Below are 20,583 nucleotides of genomic sequence, written 5' to 3'. Positions count from 1 at the left end.
AAATTCCTAGGAGTGCAATTCCTGGGTCAAATGGTAAGTCCGTTTTGAGCATTTTGATGTACCTCCATACTGCTTTCCACAATGGTTGCACTAATTTACATTCCCACCAGCAGTGTAGGAGGGTTCCCCTTTCTCCACAGCCTCGCCAACATTTGTTGTTGTTTGTCTTTTGGATGGCAGCCATCCTTACTGGTGTTAGGTGATACCTCATTGTTTTAATTTGCATTTATCTGATAATTAGCGATATGGAGCAAGCATCTTTTCATGTGTCTCTTGGCCATCTGTATTTCTTTTTTGGAGAACTGTCTGTTCATTTCCTCTGCCCATTTTTTAATTGGGTTATTTGTTTTTTGTTTGTTGAGGCGTGTGAGCTCTTTATATATTTTGGACGGGGGTTTTGTTCTTGGGTAATTTTTTGAATACTGATTCAATTTCACTGCTGGTAATTGGTCTGTTTAGATTTTCTGTTTCTTTCTGGGTCAGTCTTGGAAGTTTCTATTTTTCTAAGAAGTTGTCCATTTCTCCTAGATTTTCCAGCTTGCTGGCATAAAGGTTTTCATAGTATTCTCTATTAATTCTTTGTATTTCTGTGGGATCCGTCATGATTTTTACTTTCTCGTTTCTAATTCTGTTAATGTGTGTTGTCTCTCTTTTTCTCTTAATAAGTCTGGCTAGAGGCTTATCTATTCTGTTTATTTTCTCAAGGAACCAGCTCTTGGTTTCGTTGATTTTTGCTATTGTTTTATTCTTCTCAATTTTGTTTATTTCATCTCTGCTCTTTATTATGTCCCTCCTTCTGCTGACTTTAGGCCTCATTTGTTCTTCTTTTTCCAATTTCAATAATTGTGATGTTAGACTATTCATTTGGGATTGTTCTTGCTTCTTCAAGTGTGCCTGGATCGCTATATACTTTCCTCTTAGGACTGCTTTCACTGTGTCCCACAGAAGTTGGGGCTTTGTGTTGTTGTTGTCATTTGTTTCTATATATTCCTTGATCTCTATTTTGATTTGTTCATTGATCCATTGATTATTTAGGAGCATGTTGTTAAGCCTCCATGTGTTTGTGAGCCTTTTTGTTTTCTTTGTAGAATTTATTTCTACTTTTATACCTTTGTGGTCTGAGAAATTTGTTGGTAGAATTTCAATATTTTGGATTTTGCTGAGGCTCTTTTTGTGGGCTAGTATGTGATCTATTCTGGAGAATGTTCCATGTGCACTTGAGAAGAATGTATATCCTGTTGCTTTTGGATGTAGAGTTCTATAGATATCTATTAGATCCACTGCTCTACTGTGTTGTTCAGTGCTTCCGTGTCCTTGCTTATTTTCTGCCCAGTGGGTCTATCCTTTGGGGTGAGTGGTGTGTTGAAGTCTTCTAAAATGAATGCATTGCAGTCTATTTCCCCCTTTAGTTCTGTTAGTATTTGTTTCACATATGCTGGTGCTCCTGTGTTTGGTGCATATATATTTAGAATGGTTATGTCCTCTTGTTGGACTGAGGCCTTTATCATTATGCAGTGTCCTTCTTTATCTCTTGTTACTTTCTTTGTTTTGAAGTCTATTTTGTCTGATATGAGTACTGCAAACCTTTCTTCTCACTGTTGTTTGCCTGAAATATGTTTATCCATCCCTTGACCTTTAGTCTGTACATGTCTTTGGGTTTGGGGTGAGTTTCTTGTAAGCAGCATATAGGTGGGTCTTGCTTTTTTATCCATTCCATTATTCTGTGTCTTTTGATTGGTGCATTCAGTCCATTTACATTTAGGGTCACTATTGAAAGATATGTACTTACTGCCATTGCAGGATTTAAATTCGTAGTTACCGAAGGTTCAAGGTTAGCCTCTTTAGTATCTTACCGCCTAACTTAGGTCGCTTATTGAGCTGTTATATACACTGTCTGAAGATTCTTTTCTTCTCTCTCTTCTTATTCCTCCTCCTCCATTCTTCATATGTTGGGTGTTTTGTTCTGTGCTCTTTCTAGGAGTGCTCCCATTTAGAGCAGTCCCTGTAAGACACCCTGTAGATATGGTTTGTGGAAAGCAAATTCCCTCAGCTTTTGCTTGTCTCGGAATTGTTCAATCTCACCATCATATTTAAATGATAGTCGTGCTGGATACAGTGTCCTTGGTTCAAGGCCCTTCTGTTTCATTGAATTAAATATATCATGCCATTCTCTTCTGGCCTGTAGGATTTCTGTTGAGAAGTCTGATGTTAGCCTGTAGGGTTTTCCTTTATACGTGACCTTTTTCTCTCTAGATGCCTTTAAAACTCTTTCCTTGTCCTTGATCTTTGCCATTTTAATTTTTATGTGTCTTGGTGTTGTCCTCCTTGGATCCTTTCTGTTGGGGGTTCTGTGTATTTCTGTGGTCTGTTCGATTATTTCCTCCCCCATTTGGGGAAGTTTTCAGCAATTATTTCTTCCAAGATGCTTTCCATCCCTTTTCCTCTCTCTTCTTCTTCTGGTACCCATATAATACAGATATTGTTCCTTTTGGATTGATCACACAGTTCTCGTAATATTGTTTCATTCCTGGAGATCCTTTTATCTCTCTCTGCATCAGCTTCTATGCATTCCTGTTCTCTGGCTTCTATTCCATCAATGGCCTCTTGAATCTTATCCTTTCTTCTTTTAAATCCTTCCAGAGTTTGTTTCACTTCTGTAAGCTCCCACCGGACATCTGTAATCTCCCTCCCAACTTCATCCCTTAGCTCTTGCATATTTCTCTGCATCTCTGTCAGCATGTTTATGATTTTTATTTTAAATTCTTTGTCAGGAAGTCTGGTTAGTTCTGTCTCCTTCTCTGGTGTCTCTGTGATCTTGGTTTGCCTGTAATTTTGTCTTTTCATGGTGATAGGAATAGTTTGCAGAGCTGGGACTAGTGACGGCTGGAAGAGCTTCCCTTCTTGTTGGTTTGTGGCCTTCCTCTCCTGGGAGAATAGTGACCTCTAGTGGCTTGTGCTGGGTTGCTGCACGCAGGCAGGGCTTCTGCTTCCTATCCGGCTGCAATGGAGTTTATCTCCGCTGTTTCTGTGGGCGTGGCCTGGCTCAGGCTGCTGCTCCAAAGTGGTGGAGTTGCATTGGAGAGGGAGTGGCCGGGTGGCTATTTTTCTCCATAAGGGGCCTCCATGCTCCCTGCAGCCCAGGGGATTAGAGTGCCCAGATATTCCCGGACTCCTTACCTCTGGACTAAGTGTCCCATCCTGCCCCTTTAAAACTTCCAAAAAGCACCCCCAAAACAAAACAACGACCACAAAAAAAAAAGAAAAATATGGCCACTCTTTTTTCTTTATTCTCCAGTGCCAGCCTCGGCACTCTCTCACTGGACTTGCTGCCCAGTTTCCCTAGTATTGGGGTCCCTATCTCTTTAAGACTTCCAAAAAGCACTTGCCAAAACAAAACAACAACAAACAAAAAAAATGGCCACTCGCTTTTCTTTTGTTCTCCAGCGCCGGCCTCCGGTACCTGCTCACCGTTCTTGCTGCCCTGTTTCCCTAGTATCCAGGGCTCTGCGCATGCACTGTGTCTGAGCTCTGGTCCGGATGGCTGGGGCTGGGTGTTCAGCAGTCCTGGGCTCCTTCTCCCTCCTGTTCAGACCTCTCTGCTCCTGCCGTGAGCTGGGGGGAGGGGCGCTCGGGACCCGCCGGGCCTGGGTTTGTATCTTACCCCCTTTGCAAGATGCTGGGTTCTTGCAGGTGTGGATGTGGTCTGGATGTTGTCCTGTGTCCTCTGGTCTTTATTCTAGGGAGAGTTGTCTTTGTTATATTTTCATAGATATATGTGGTTTTGTGAGGAGATTTCCACTGCTCTACTCACGCTGCCACCCTGGCTCCCCCTTGTCTCTTTTTATAGTCTTTGTTTTAAAATATTTCAGCTTCTCACTATAAAGTATGATGTTAGCTGTGGGTTTGTTGTATATGGCCTTTATTACACTGAGGTAAGTTTCCTTTCTACCCATACTTTGAGAGATTTTTATCATGAATGAATGCTGAATTTGTCAAGTGCCTTTTTTAGCATCTATTGAGATGATCATAAGTTTTTAAATCCCTCGTTTTGTTGATGTGATGTATCACATTGATTTGTGGATGTTGAACAATTCTTAGAATAAATCCCTGGCAGAAATCTCATTTGGTTGTGGTGAATGATCCTTTTAATGTGTGTTTGAATTTACTTTGCTAATATTTTATTGAACATTTTTGCATCTATGTTTATCATGATATTTGTTGGTCTGTAATTTTCATTTCTGTAGTGGCTTTATCTGGTTTTGGTATCAAGGTGATGCTGTGCATGTACACTGAACTTGGGATTTTTCCTTCTTCTTCAATTCTTTGGAATAGTTTGAGGAGATGTATTATCTCATCTACAAATATTCAGCAGAGTGCTCCTGTTAAGCTGTTTGGTCCTTGATTTTATTGGGAAAGTTTTGATCACTGCTTCAACATCATTACTAATAATTGATTTCTTTAGATTTTCTACTTCCTGGCTCAGTCTCAGGAGAGTGCATGTTTCTAGCAATTTATTTATATTTTCCTAGGTTGTCCAATTTTATGGCCTATAATTTTTCTTAGTAATATATTGTTTGAATTTATGGGTGTCAGTTGTAACTTTTCCTATTTAATATCTGATTTTATTTCTTTGAATTCTCCTTTTTCTTGATGAGCCTAGCTAAAGGTTTATCAATTTTATCTTTTCAAAGAACCAAGTCTTTGTATCTTTTTTATCTCCATTTCATTTATTTCTGTTTTGATCTTTATTATTTCCTCCCTTCTATTAACTTTGGACTTTGTTCTTTTTCAAATGCCTCTAGATGTCAGTTAAACAGTTTGAGATTTTTCTTGTTTCTTGAGATAGGACTGTATCATGATAAACTTCCCTCTTAGAACTGCCTTTGCTTCATCCCAAGATTTTGTCTTATTGTATTTCTATTTCATTATTTTTCAGGTTTTTCTTGATTCTCTCTTTCTTTGTTGACTCACTAGTTATTTATTAGCATTCTGTATAGCCTCCATGTGTTTATGTTTTCTTTCGATTTTTTTCCACTAATAATTTCCAGTTTCATACTGTTGTGGTCAGAAAAAAGTGCTTGGTAAGATTTCAACCTACTTAGATTTATTAAGGTACATGGCCTAACATGTGTCTATCCCAGGGAATATCCCTTGTGCATTCAAAAAGAGTGAGTATTCTGCTGTTTTTGGATGCAGTGTTCTGTAAACATCTATTAGGTCCATTTGTCCTAACATGTTCTTCAAAGCCATTGTTTCCTTATTGATTTTTTCTGGATGATCTATCCATTGATATAATTGGGGTACTAATGTCCCCATCAATTATTGTATAACTGTTAATTTCTCTATCCATGTCTGTGTATGTATATATGTTCTACATATTTAGGTGTTTCTCTCTTGGGTGCCTAGATATTTACAGTTAGCACATCTTCTTCCTGGTTTGAAACCTTGATTATTATATCTGTCCTTGTCTCTTTTTACAGTCTTTGTTTTAAAGTCTATTTTGTCTGATATAAATACAGTTACTCCAGCCTTTTTTTTCCCTTTCATTTCTATTTTCATGGAATATCTTTTTTCTATCCTTTCAGTTTCAATTTGTATGTGTCTTTAGGTTTGACGTGAGTTTCTTGTGGGCAACATATAGATGGATATTTTTATTTTTAATCCATCCATTCACCTATGTCTTTTGATTAGAGCATTTAGCCTACTGACATTTAAAGTAATTATTGAAAGGAATGAATATGTTGTCGTTATGTTAGATGTTTTCAGGTTGGATTTGTCATTCTTCTCTAGTCTTTCTTCTCTTGCTCTCTTCCTGTGTTTGTGATGCCTTTCTTTAGTGTTATTGGATTCCTTTCACTTTTTTTTTTTTTGTGTATCTATTATAGGTTTTTGTTTGGTGGCTACAATCTTGTTTATATAATGCATTTTAAATATATGGCAGTTTATGTTAAGTTGATACTTAAGTTCAAATATATTCTAACAGCACTATATTTTTAACTCCTCCTCCTCCACATTCTATGTATATGATGTCATCTTTAACATTTTTTATTTAGTGATTTCCCTAACTATATTTTAGAAGTAGTTGATTATACTACTTTTGTCCTTTAACCTTCATACTAGCTTTTAAGTGTTTGGTCTATTACCTTTACTGTTTGCTTTTGCCAGTGAAACATGTTTTTCTTGATTTTTTTCCAGCTATAATCTTTTCTTTTCCTCTTAATGAAGTCCCTCTAACATTTTTTGTAAGGCTGGTTTAGTGGTAGTGAACTCATTTAACCTGTGTTTATCTGAAAAGCTCTTTATCTCCCCTTCAATTCTGTAAACAGGTAGAGTATCTTGATTTTAGGTCTCTCTCTTTCAGCACTTTGAATGTATCATACCATTCCCTTTTGGCCTGTAGAGTCTGCTGTAAACTCAGCTGATAGTCTTATGGAGTGTCCTTTGTAGGTAACTCATTGTTTCTTTTTCACTGCTTTTAATATTCTCTGTCTTTGATCTTTGACATTTTAGTTATTATATCTTGGTGTGGATCCCCTTAGGTACATCTTAATTGGGGCTCTCTGTGATTCTGTATCTGGATGTCTATTTCCTTTCCTCGGTTAGGAAAATTTTCATCTATTATATATTTTATAAAGTTTTCCTTTCTCTTTCCTCCTCCTAGGACTCCTATAATGCAAATATTAGGATGGTGATGTTGTTTCAGGTTGCCTTAAGCTACTATTATCATTTTTTCTTTTTTTTCTTCTGCTATTCAGTTTGATGGTTTTCATTACTCTGTCTTCCAAGTTACCAGTCTGTTCTTCTGCATCCTCTAGTCTGTTGTTGATAACCTTAGTGTATTTTTTATTTCATTTATTGTATTCTTAATCTCTGGTTCTTTCTTAGATTTCTTATCTCTTTTTTGAGGTTTTCACTGAGTTCATCCACACTCGTCCCTAGTCTGGTGATCATCCTTATAACCATTTATATTTTCTATCAGGTTGATTGTTTAACTTTGTTTCATTTAGTTCTTTTTCTGAAGCTATGCTGTCATGTTCTTTTGTTTCAAGCATATTCCTCTGTCTTCTCATTTTCTTTGACTTTATAGGTTAGGTGAAAAGTTTATACCTCTCCCAGTCTTGAAGATGTGGCCTTGTGTAAGAATGTCCCCTGGGTAGAGTGTACCTGGTGGTTTTGGTTGGGTGGATGTAGGCCAGGATGTTCCAGTGCTGGGGTTCCCAGGGTGTGGGCCAGGTCTCAGGGTGGGCATGTCAGTGGGGAGCTAGGGTTGAATGGCTCAGTCCAGGAGTCTCACAGGCAGGTGATGCTGAGGCCTCCTGGTAGAGTGTTTGGGGGTGGTAGGTGTGATCCAGGAGTTTCTTGGGTGAGTACTGGTTGGGGCTGTGGTAATCTGGCAGCTGGGGCTGTAAGGGCGACATACAGGGTGCTTCTGCATGGGATCATGCTAGTGCTGCATTGGAGGGGATAATGGATCTCCACAGGTGTACTTTGGTGCAGGAGGCATCCAGAGTATGACCCTGGTTAAGTCTGGAGCTAGTGTGAGGGCCTTTCTTTCCTCTCCCATTTGCACTAGCAGTGTGTGGAAGGAATGTAAACAACTGTGCTACCCTGATCCCTTCACACAGTGTGGCTGCCCTCCAAAATGTGGCTTTTTTCTGTGCCCCAGGTCACTCTCTGATATCCCTCCCTACTGCGGGTCATGTTGTGGGTGGGGCTCCCTCTATTACCTGTGTCGAGCACTCTAGTGGTTTTGAAATGGTCTTTTTATCTCTTGTTGTGCAGAAGGTGTTTACTTAGGCCTCAGTTCTTCCTCAGGATGAATTGCTCTGTGTGTAAATGTGGATTCAGGGTGTACGTGAGATGAGGGACGTTTGGGATCTCTCTATGCCATCTTGGACCCAACTCTAAAACTGAATCTTTGCTGTTACCTCCCCCCACATCTTCATATCTGTAAATGACAATTCTGTTATTTGCTCAGATCAAAACCTTAGAATGATTCTTGACTCCTTAGTTTTCTTTCTCACTTCCCATTTCATTAGCAAAATCTATAGAATCTCTTTTCAAAATATATCCATACATGGATGATTGCTTACAACATCTACAACCTTCCCCTGATCTATGCCACAACCATTTTATGCCTATTATTTCAGTATGTTTCTAGATGATTTCCCTAGTTCCTTTGTTTCCAATAGTGGTATTCATTAAGATCTTTAACTGACATCATTTCTCTCACACTGGTCCTATAATGGGAACTACTTTTCTTCCCGCTTAAACTCATGTTTTTGTCATGTGACTTGCTTGGCCAATGAAACATATAGGAACTGATATATATTCTTTCTGGTCAGTAGCTTTAAGAACCAGTATGGCTAATAGTACCACCATAATCCATTCACTAGGTTTCCTATTGTGAGCACCATTCCCTTGCATATTCTGAGTAGATGTGCAGAATAAGAGGGAAAAAAATCAATTTTGTTGCTCTAAGCCACTGACACTTTCAGGTTGGCAACCAGTTTAACATTTCCTAGCCTACTGACAAAGAAGTTGTTCCAGGAGATGCCAGAATAACAAGAATAAAACCCAAAAATATTTGGCATTGGTTATGGCATGAGTGGTAGGTATCAAGGAAATACTACTGGAGACTGGATGGGTGGTGATTCATGTTAGACAGTGGCAAAATTCTAACTTGTGGTAACATGGAAAGCAAATATTGTACCTACTGTAGCTTCACACAAGAGCTATTATATACACTGGGCATGTAGCTGCACAGGAGAGGATAAGCAAGAACACAAATAACCAGTTTCTTACTTTTGACTTCATTTCCACATGCTACCTCAGGAAAGAGAGTAAAGAATTGGTTGGTTTGTAAGAAGTAATGAAAGGGATTAAAGAGACAAGAAATATAGGGACTTACAGAATAAAGATGCAATTGATTTCCATTTCCATGCAGTGAAAATAAAACTGAAGACCTTTTAAGAACAAAAACTCATTAAAATTCAACTTAGCAGCAGCAATGGCCAAAATTGTGGTCATCAGACACAGTTAAACATCTCTGAATGAAATCTTCACCCAGTAAATCTTTTCAATTGAATTAGAAGGCCTAGAGAAAAATACTAGGTATGTGCCTCTTCCAGGATATCTGTTAAGTTTGTACCCACAATTAAGTCCAAAGAGAAGGGCATGTCTCCAAAAAAACTTACAAGTTATTGGCAGATGGAGCTAACTGAAAACAAATAGGAACAAGATGACTACAGATTTGAGAGAATTGAACTGTCAAAAGAACCACCAGCCTATAAAAGACTGTTAAAGACTTAAAATAGTCCCTGGGCCTAAAACCTTCTAGAGGTAAAGAAGGTTTAGAAAGCCACTAAGGCTTCACTGGGGCCACATTTTCTTGTATTCTCTTCAGGTGTGTCCAGCATATAACATATAGAGGTTAGAGCCAAGGACCCCTGAGAACTGCACACTTGAGACCTGCTTGCTCTCAGGGAGAAACCTCTTACAATGGTGAGCTGCTCAGCAGGACTACAGAATTTCTGTGGTCCAGTGGCTTCTAGGTGTCCCTTCCATGCCCTGATTTTTCCCCTTCTGACTGAGAATGTTTATTCCAGTCATTGCATTCCTATTCTGGAATTCGAAGTGGGTAGGGGAGGGGTTTAGATCACATAACTTTTTTGTGTGCTTATTGTTTTTATTTCTTAGGTCTCTAGAACAAGAAATGGCACATCTAGACTTTTATAGATACACTCATTGAATCTTGTGAAGTTTAATAACATTACTAGACAGAACTTTTGAGTTTTCTCTCTTGAGGAAGGTATGAGGATATTTTGAATGTGAGAAAGGGACTGAATCAAATATTTGTGATCATAAGGAAAGAATATTGGTCGGTGAGGGTATTCAAAAAATCTGTTCTCTTGCTTTGAGCAAATTTTAGTGTTGAAATTCTTTATCCAATAGAATGCAATCCAGGTTCTAAGATGTCTGTGAGCCTGGAAAATGGGGACCGAAGGGACAGTGTCACTCAGAGGCAGAAGCTTGATGAGCCAATGTATCGTTCATCGTGCCTTTGTCTTTACATGCTGGCTAGTGAAGCAAGTCCATTAGTCTGCATCTCGGAACAACTGCAATGAACATATTCCCCTTTCTGACCAACAATATACATGTATAGCAAATGAGAAATAGTTTTATTGTTGTAAATCACTGCAGCTTTTAGGATGTTTATAACAGTAACATAACTTAGCCTTTTATAATTACTAAAACCCAAATTCTACCCTCAAGGCAAAATCCAGAATGATCGTTTTAAAACTTGTCATATCATTTACTCCTCTTCGTGAACTTCTCCAATGGCCCAAAGTCTTAATGTAAACTTTATTTCTTCCAACTTTCTGACCATATTTCCTTGGAATCTCCATTTTATTCTTTCTACAGTAACTGCACATTTGTGACATTGCTCTTCTTTGAACATGGTAAGCAGATTCACATTTTCCTTTGCTGTTCCTCCTTCCTAGGACACTCTCATCACAATTATACACATGACTTTCTCCCTTACCCCTTAGTGTGTGTTCAGGTATCACTTTATCTGTCATACATTCTTGACTACCCTTTATAAAAAAAGCAATAACACCTACCCTTCCATTTCTCTTTTCTCCAAAACATTTATCACCCACTGGCATATTGTATAACTGTTGATGTCCTATATTCCTCCTCTCCCCATAGTGCCACACATTAGAATCAAAGCTCCATAATAGAAGAGGCATTGTTTTTTGCTGTGGCCCCAGGATCCATAACATTATGGGACATACAACAGTCATGCAACACTGAATGGATGAAAACTAGAAGAGAGAATTTGGAGATGTTTCTTTTTGGGGGATTCTGATATATTTAGATAACATAATTTTGTTTGAAAGGATATAGGGACTTTGAAGGAGAGCAAAAACAAACAAACAAACAAACCATCATTAGAGTTCTGGGCACCTAGAGAAGGCAGGAATGACACTGATACCTAGGGTACTATAGTTGACTATCCTCCTTTACAATATATGGAAAGAACTGTTTCCTAGTTGGGGATAAACATAGAAGCAGACAATTTTTCTTGCCTTCATCCACTGTATATGGGAGAGCTGAGAGAGTGAATAGATATTACATGAGTTTACATGCCTTTCCACACTAAGGTGCCAAACTGCAAGATGTAGAAGAGAATCTATATATTTAATAATTTAGGAAAAATTAAGATTATACCAGTTGTTGATTGACAGTACAATGAGTCACTTATCTACACACTTTAGTTTTTGTGTTCAAATGTTTTCATAAATACATATAAGGAGTATATATATGAGATACCTCTTCAAGTAGATAGATAAGAAGGCTCTCCAACATGTAATTTCTAGTGCTTATTTGGATCCTAAGGGACAAGAATATGTGACATATTTTCTAAACTAAAATTTTGGTTATTATTTGTCAGACTTGAGATGTATGGATGTTGATTCTCAATATCCCACAATTCCCCACAGATCACTGACTCCTTATCTGGTGGATGGAGTGAGCCACTCTAGGTGTTAGAATCACAGTCTCTCCCAGAAGCGACAGATAAGGCTGAGATCTACTCCTCACATTTTTGGGGCTTATGGCAAGAGTACAAATGAGGCCCAAATAACATTCATATTTAAAGTTGAAAATCAAATAAATAGATTGTTACATAAAATATGTTCTAAATCCTCCTATTTTGGCAAATATAATTTCTTAATGACATGGAAAGGTGAAACTGAATTTAGAATTCTGAGACTCTTCTGAGTTCCATGACAGAACATGGTCATCCTGCCCTTTCTTGTCCCACCTAGTTCCATATTATACAGGGAAATCTTCTCATGTATCTATATGGATACTTTAGCTTGAACACTCAGGCTCTATATTCAAACCCTATAAACTTCTGATCCTTTAGCTATCCCTTGGGCATAGGGATATACATTCATCTTTGGGATGAAAGATTAAGGGAAGAGCCTGGAACAGGTACTAGAAACAGTGTTTGCATCATTGTGTAAATAAATCTGAGAACGTCAGTATGCATTACATAAAAGTGAGGAATATGTTCTTGGGGTGAATATATACCTTGACCTTACAACTCTTTTTCCCACAGGGGAAAGGATAGAGAGTTGGTCAGAGAAAGTCCAAAATAGGACTTTTTATACTACAAGGCTGAAGCCAGTGGCCTCTCTTGCTCAAGTCTAAGGACAGTGTCATACTATCAAGTTTGAGGTCTAGAGCCTCCTCCATAGGATATATTGAGCTATATGTTTTACAACTCTAAACCTCTTCTGAGCATATTCAGAGCATATTCAAAGCTGTAGAGAGTAGTGGGAAGCAAAAGTTGAACCTTTAAGTGGTACTGCAAACTTTAACTAAGACACTTTTTCTTTAGGAAAAGCAGAGCATTTAATTCATTAATGGGTTCTGAAAATTATGAAAATTATTTGGAACCTCATAAATGTGCAATTAAAGCAATTGGTGCTGATTAAGAGAATATTCCATGCCTAATGACTTTTTGGATTCCTGGGGAAGGAATGGAGGTTATCATTAAATACAGCATGGCTTTTCTGGCCCATCATGGCAATATATGGTCAAAAAGAATGCTTTTTGTATAGGAAGTATTGTGTGCAAAATACTGCACACCCTGGTGTTCTGTTCACATACAAAGCAGATCAGCCTCTAAACCGCTGGAGTTAGTATGCATTAACTTTGCTCATTAAAACCAGACATTCTGATGCTGGATAATTCACTGGTGTTAAAAATCATTTAATTCTCTATATGCCTGAAGTATTCCAGAGCAGTGTGGCTGTTGTGGGAAAAGTGTTCTTTTTGAAGATGGAGCCTGACCCAGGAGGAGATGTTGGTTATTGATTGTTGTGGAAAACATTTAAAAACGTTTGGGATCATTCCCAGTCATACTCAAGGAATCATCCAATACAGAAGAATCACAAAACTTGGTTAAACATGCAAGGAATTCTCTTCCTAAAAATTAGCCATGAAATTACTGAGTTGCTTAGTCTGATAATTCTTAAATTTTGGGTGTCAGGACCCTATTATACTATTGAGGACACACCAAACAGATTTTCTTTTATGTGAGTAGTATCTGTTGATATTTGGCATACCGGAAATTAAAATTGACAATTAAAATTTATTTATTTACATAACATTAACCCATACATCAATATTTTAAAAAAATATGACTCTTTCAAAAGAATGGAAACTGGCATTATTTTGCATTTTTCCCTATTGCTTTTAATGTTTGGTTTGAGAAAACTAATGGCTGGATTCTCAAATCTATTGCTGCACTCATTCTGTTGCATACCATGTCATGAGCCTCTGACAAAAATACTAACTATGACAGCATGGAAATAAAAAAGAAAACAACCTCTTAGTAGTAAAAACAGTTTTGATCTCATGGGCCCTGGAAGTGTTCTCAGAGAGCCTCAGAGGCTCCCAGGCCACAAACAATCACTGCCTTCATTTTCATGCACTAACACCTCTAGAACTGCACTGCCCAATAATGTAACCAATAGCCACGTGTGACTATTTACAGGTAAATTGGTTAAAATTAACTAAAGTTAAAAATTCAGTTCTTTATTTCTACTAGTTGGCTTGAAGTGTCCAATCGCCACATGTGGTTAGTAACTGTGTGTTGGGCAGCACATAGTCTGAACATTTACATCATCACAGAAAACTAAATTGTTCCCTCCTCTTCTCCCACTTAGGAGAGGGTCTTAGCTCTTGATTCTCCCCACTCTGCAGTAAACAACAAGAGTGCAGTTGGGAAATTCTCATTGTTCTCTGCCCTGAGGAAAAACATCCAAACAGATCGTGGGCAGGTGACCCGCACTGTGCAGAAGGAGATATGGCCCCCGTAATCGGTGCTGAGAGATACCCAGGGTGCAGGTGTGCTCATCACACACTCTGATAGGTCTGAATTAGGGGACAGTCATGATTAAGTTAGGTTCCCTGACAGTTACAGCAAACAGTTAATGCAGATTATATACTTTAATATCTAGAATGTCAGGAAAATGTCTATATGATTGCTACTTTTTTAATATTGAAGTAATTATCAGACATTGCTTATTTTATATGGTAGGGCTGAAAACATGACAGAGATCTTCCTAATATATTGATACTGCTTTCCTTCTTTGGATGCCTTGCTGTGGTTGCTCTGATAATTTAGTTTGTATGAATATAAACTGTTCTTCAAATGCCTCCACAAATAATTTATGTTAAACATTTTCATATGATCTTATTTCTTTAATTGTGCTGTAATGTCCTATAGTATTATTATTATGTCTAGATGCTCCATATCTCCATTAGACTGTAAACTCTAAGAGGGTAGGCAAGTGGCACAGAGCTTTGCACACAGTACATCCAGGGCTCATTGCTATGCTGATATACCTCAGTTTCTTAAGGTGTTAGCCAAAAGTGAGCCCCACTCATTGGCTCATCATTCATTTTGGGTTTCCCTTTCTGGGCCCTCCTGTCTACCTGTGTAAATACTCAAGTCACGATCTCTGGCTCACTCCTTCCCCACATGAATTCTTGGATGCTTTGAAAATCATTGAGTACCTAATAGGCTATGATTGGTGATGTTTTAAGCCCTTATGCTCTTTTAGGTATGCACACTTGGACAAGTATCTGGGCTTAATTGCTTCACCTTACTTGAATCTAAACCCAGCTAGAAGAGTTTATCTTTTTATTATTATTATGTTTATCACATGACATACTTTCTAATTTTATCATACTTGCTGTTTTTATAGGAGAAAAATCTCCAGCCCTAAATAACTGTTTCTGACTAATTAGCAGGCATTGTATATTTATCACTTATTTTCATAATTTATGTGGTGCTGTTGAATCTATTAATAAAGAAGCTTCATCACATCACAATGATGGTCTTTGTTGTGAAGGCCTCAATACCAAGTAATCAAGAAAGCAAGAAAATATGTAGCATCACTTTACAAGAGGCAGAAGAATCTTAAAGAATTACATTGATCCTTAAAAAAAAAAATGATCATTGTTCAAAGAGAAGATCTTTGTTCAAAGAAATGATCTACCTACAACTTGCCCAAGCAAAACAGAAAGGTGTAAAAGTGATGGCAGAATCTGCCTGAAGGTACTTTCCAGGCATACCTGTGCAAGGTGGACAGGGAGGGAGTATCCTGTCTTTTCAGATGTTGTAATTTAGGCCCCTCAGCTGCTGGGGCAGCCAGGATGTCTGAAGACCCAGCCAAGCTATTTCCTCATGTGTATCTTTTGGCTTGAAAATACCTTGGAATAACCCTTTTTAATACCTTCTTCTAGCTGTCAGGAATGTTTAAAAAGATTCTATCAGACTTACCACTCAGGGATGAAACATTTGAAGTGCACTGTCTGGTTTAGGTAATACATTGGCAGCCGCTATTTTATTTCAAAGAAAAATCCATCAATTAACAAGTGAACATGACAGATAAAGTGACAGAGTTCCTCTGTGTTCAAAAGAGGCAGCTAAAGAAAAGGGAACATTGGGTATCTGAAGAGCAAACAGTACCCCTGGGGAAGAAAAAGAGCCCCCTGAGAATGCAAAAGGCTCACAAAATAGATCTGTCAGATTCTTTCAGACTTTGATGAAAGACACAGTGCTTGATATTGGGAAGACTCTGCGCCAAAACAATTCTTCACCTTAGATGAATTCTAAGCCCTATTAAAGAGAGAGAGATTACCACAAAGGAAAGATGAACCAAGATTTGGAGATCTGTACAATGAAGAATAGTTCTGCCTACTCCAAAATTTGCTTAGGATAAGACTTACCTGCTTCCGAATTAGTATTGAGACAATAAAATTCAGGCATTGAGATATTTTTCTATTGTGCATCTCTGTAGGAACACTATTGAATATCAATACATCAGAGCAAGACCAGCATGAAGTTAACTTGTTCTCAGAAGATTTGCCCTAAAATTTTAACACAATTTAACAAACATTTACTGTGTTCCTTCTGAATACAGCAATATGTAGTTGCTAATGGCAATGCAGTGATAAAAGACATAAAACTTGCCTTCATCAAAGTTCTAGTTGAGTAATGTGGTTATACTATAGAGGCAATGTGCACTTATTTAAGTGGGCAACAGTTTAAATCCTAGAACTATATATTTTTATAGTCAGACTCCTAACAAATAATTAATTGAAATATGAATATTACAAATTATTTTTTAATCTCTTACCATCTGAACATTTCAGAAAATATACCATATTATTAAGCACTTGCCAATGACTGTCTACTTTTAATTAAAAGAATGAGAAATAATTGTTTTGGGTTTTTTTAGCCTTTTTAAAAATAATGAATAACACTGATTTCTTGAAGACCCAACTTGTGATAGGCAGCTTCCAAGATACCCCACTGATTCTTTCATCCTAGTATTCAGACCGTTGTGTAGTCATTTCCAACTTTGAATAGTGCTGACCTGTAATTAGTGGAACATTGAAGAAATGAAAGAGTGTGAGTTTTGAGGCAAGTCAACGTGGTCATGTGGCTTCTTCTCTGCGCTCTCATGGGCCATCAGCTCTAGAGAAAGATAGCTGCTGTGTTGTGGAACCACTCAGCCCAGCAGAAGGGTCCCCGCAGCAGTAACTGATGTCCCTTGAGGATCGCCAGCATTGATTTGTCAGCCATTTTAGTGAGCCATTTGGAAATGGATCCTCCACACCAAATCAAGCCTTCACGTAACGGTAGTTCAGGCTAATATCTTGACTACAACCTTTTAAAAACAAGACAACAGGCCCCAAATGGGGTGGTATATGCTGTCAAGTCCCATGTCATCAAACCAAGATTTAATTAACAGTTTCAGCTCTCCCACAAATAGAATCTTAAACAGGAATCACCTGAACACCATTAGTTAAGTAATTTGCCTGACAGACTCCTGCCACCCCAAGAGGATAGTAATCTAGTAATAACCTGTCTTTTTGTTTAATATAACTTCCTTGTGTCTGTTCTTTTTTGTCTATTTTGTATGACTCTTCAGAGTGCCTGTGTATTTGCTAGATTGGATGCTGCTTGATTTGAACCAATTTTTGCTCAAATAAACTCAACATTTTGTATATGCCACAGTTTATCCTTTAACAGTCCTGGTGTGAGAGAAGGGAACTAACGGAGATGCTTGATGTCTCCCAGGAACAATGAGCAACCAGGCAAAGGTCCCTGCTGAGCCCCTTGAGCTCACTGCTGTTTGCTGCCTCAGGAGATCTTCGGTAAGTCCCTCTAGGATCCTAGCTCTGCAGCTTCTGTGCTATGAGCTTTCACTTTTGGGACACTTCTTTTTTCCTGATGGGATCCAGAAACTGAACAGAATTGGACAGGGTTCAACTTAGACACTGGGCTGTGTCTTAGACTAGACTGGATCCAGTGTGAGGCCTCAGGTGAATAAAATTTTAAGGCCTTACAAGCTGATTTACCTTAGTAAAGAGAATCTTGAATATAGTGGCCACAGTGGAATATTTTTAGACTAGATACACTTTTCCATTTATGAGGCATCCTAGGGAAAAAAGAGTCTCAGCTAAGTACTCACCATAAAGGGTAGAGGAAAAATTATTTTTCCTACCCTATAGTTTCTGGTGACCAGGATGAGAACCTGTGGACCAATCCACTTTCTCTGGACCCTACAGATGGGATCCTGGGAAAACTAGTAGGAACTTGGAAAAGGTGAGAATTCTAACTAATGTCAGCTCTTCCAGGTCTCTAACTGTGGTGCCTGGATGAGAGATTGAGGTAAAATTTCATGTTGTCTTTTTCTTTCCAAATTCAAATCAGCTGATTAAACACATGTGTAGAAATTAGATATTACAACCATGACTTGTGAATTTGCTCTCAGGTATTCATTGGTTGTCCATCTTTTCTTGCCCAGGGGTTATTGGCTTCTTGTTTGTCTCTTTTGTGTCCCGAGACCTTTGGCTTGACACCATTAGGTTGGGGGGAGGTTCCCCAAAATATGGCCAGACAGAAATGTGGGCTGCACTCCATTTATGACTAAGTATCCTAAGAGTTCTAGTAACTCTTGCTGTTTCTCAAAGAAATTGTCTTTCTTCTGGCTGTCTTTGGGAGTCTTTCTGGATCTTGGGAAGGTACCCTCTTTGGGAATAATCCAAGGGGTTGTTCAATACTGCCAGGAATATTTACTATTTGTTCCACCTGAAACCTGGTAAAATATTTGTAAGAATTTGTTTAAAATTATTTCTACAGTCAGAAGTTGGATAAATTGGATGCTGATATTCAGAACCTAATAGGAAATAGGAACTTCTTTTAAGCCTTCTCCCTTAGGCTAAAATGAAACTAAGTACCCAGAGGGAAAGAAAAGCATTCTAAAGCCTTTGTGGAAGGGTTTACTAAAACTGTCCAAACACATAAAGGTTTAAGTCGTGAACATAGGAATTTTGTGATTTCCATCTTAGCTGAAGATCCCATTGATGTAAAGAAGCAAATTGAGGATAATGTAGTTGTATGGGTGTGTTATTTTTTTGATATTCAGGTTGCAACCCAAACTTTTTAGGAATTAAAAACTCTACTTTTCTTACAAATTGAGTCTTCACAGAAACAGAAATGTGGCTCTACAAACAATCATAAAAGGGTAAAAGCCCACCTATTCTTTTCACCAATCCCCAAGTCTCCCCTATCTCTCTCAAAAAGCTTTTAGATATTATAAAAGATTAGGATTTAGGGAAAAAAAGTCCTTCTGGGTGGAACTTGCATTCTTTCTCTGAGCCCATTGATATTGAAGCATGTATCAGAAAAAAAAAGGAAAGACTATTTTGAAAACTAGGTCTATGAAAAATCTGAAAAATCTTCACCACAAATATCAGAGAAAATTTCAAGCCATCTGAGCAGGTAACCTTAACTTATTCCATTTGCAAGAAACATAGTTTATATCCAACTGTTCTTTTCTTAGACACATGAATTTTGCACTATTATACCTGTCTCATGGCTAAAATTTTAAAAAGAAAGCTATACAATCTCTGCTGTGTCTGTCAGTATGATGTAGATGCAAAGTTTCCTATCTCTAGATGGTATTGCCAAAATTAATTTGCAAAGTGCTTGATTTAATTGGCTTGAATGAACTGTACTCTCAGGAATATAGAAACAGCCCACATATTTTTTCAAATTCATGTCATCTATGATAATCTTTGATAAACAAAGTCTAGTTTAAGTTTGTTGGCTTAACTAAAACAGGCATGTCTTTAGAGTTATCACTCAACACTGAATGTAATAGAGTTGAGCCCTGAACAACATGGGGATTTTTTCAATAAATATATTGGAAAATATTTTGGTTTGTGACAATTTGAAAAAACTTGTAGGTGAAATATATACTGTAGAAACATTGAAAAAATTAAGGTAAATTTATGTCATGAGTGCATAAAATAAATGTAGGTACTAGTCTATCACTATCATCAAATATCACAAATCTATAAATATTTTATCAAAACTTATGCACACACACTTATAGACTGTACATTATGCCATTTGCAGGTAAGAAATGTAAACAATGTAAAGATGCAGTATTAAGTCATAACCACATAAAATTAACTGTAGTATACACTGTACCACTGTAATAACTTTGTAGCCCTTCCTATTGCTATTGTGGTGAGCTCAAGTGTTGGGAGTATCTGTTTAAAATGCCATGTGACCCTAATCATCTCTGCCTGAGCAGTTCATTGGTCCAGTAAATGTGATATTACAGTAAAAATTGATCTCTCATGGTTTTCATTATGTTTACTGTACTACTATAATACTAGAATAACACGATAGGATCCATACAAAGTGTCACTAGTGATGCAGAAAGTGCCCCCCAAAGAGCAGACAAAAGTCATGACATTACATGAAAAAGTTGAATTGCTTGATGTGTATTGAGGTCTGCAGCTGCAGTAGCCCACCACTTCAAGATAAATGAATCCTGCATAAGGACCATTGTAAAAAAGACAAAAGGAAATTCATGAAGCTGTCAATGTAGCTATGCCAGCAGGCATGAAAACCTTACATTTTTTGCAAAATACCTTTTTAGCCTTTGTGTGGGTGCAGGATTGTTAGAAGAAAAGCAGACCTATAGACTGATTTGATAAAAAGAAAGTCATTATGTGACAACTTAGAAGGTGAAGAAGAAAAAGCTGGAGAATTTAACGCCAGCAAAGGATGGTTTGATAAATAGGTTCACTTGAAAATGTCAAGGTGACAGAAAATCAGCTTCTGCCAACCAAGCAGCAGTAGAAGGGCTCCCCAAGGCCATTAAGAAAATCATTGAGGAGAAAGAATATCTGCTTGAACAGGTATTTAATGCAGACAAAAGTGCCCCACTCTGGAAAAGGATGTCACAGAAAAAATTTATTAGTAAGGAAGAGAAGTGACCACCAGGATTTAAGGCAGGAAGGGAAAGACTAACTCTACTGCTTCGTATACAAATATAGCTGGGTTTCTGATCAAGACGCTCTTAATCCCCCAAGCCTTGGAGGGAAAAGTTACGCCAGTTGCCTATATTTTGGTATACAACAAGAAGGCGTGGACAGTGAGAACACTTTTATTGGTTCACTTTAATTGAT

At 37.9% G+C, this 20,583-nt stretch overlaps 1 long non-coding RNA gene across 2 annotated transcripts in view; it reads left to right on the top strand.

Annotated features, from left to right (window-relative positions):
- LOC140843266 (uncharacterized) overlaps positions 1–20,583 on the top strand; it is a 215,253-nt gene that overhangs the window by 114,770 nt on the left and 79,900 nt on the right. For both annotated transcript variants that reach the window (XR_012120879.1, XR_012120880.1), the window contains exon 3: positions 17,174–17,250. This is a non-coding gene — a long non-coding RNA (uncharacterized lncRNA). The remainder of the gene's footprint in view (positions 1–17,173; positions 17,251–20,583) is intronic.

The sequence above is a fragment of the Manis javanica genome, chromosome 8 (assembly GCF_040802235.1).
Source record: "Manis javanica isolate MJ-LG chromosome 8, MJ_LKY, whole genome shotgun sequence".
Taxonomy (NCBI): Eukaryota; Metazoa; Chordata; class Mammalia; order Pholidota; family Manidae; genus Manis; species Manis javanica.
The sequence above is the reverse complement of the archived record's forward strand: the minus strand, read 5'-3'. Positions and strand labels throughout refer to the sequence as shown.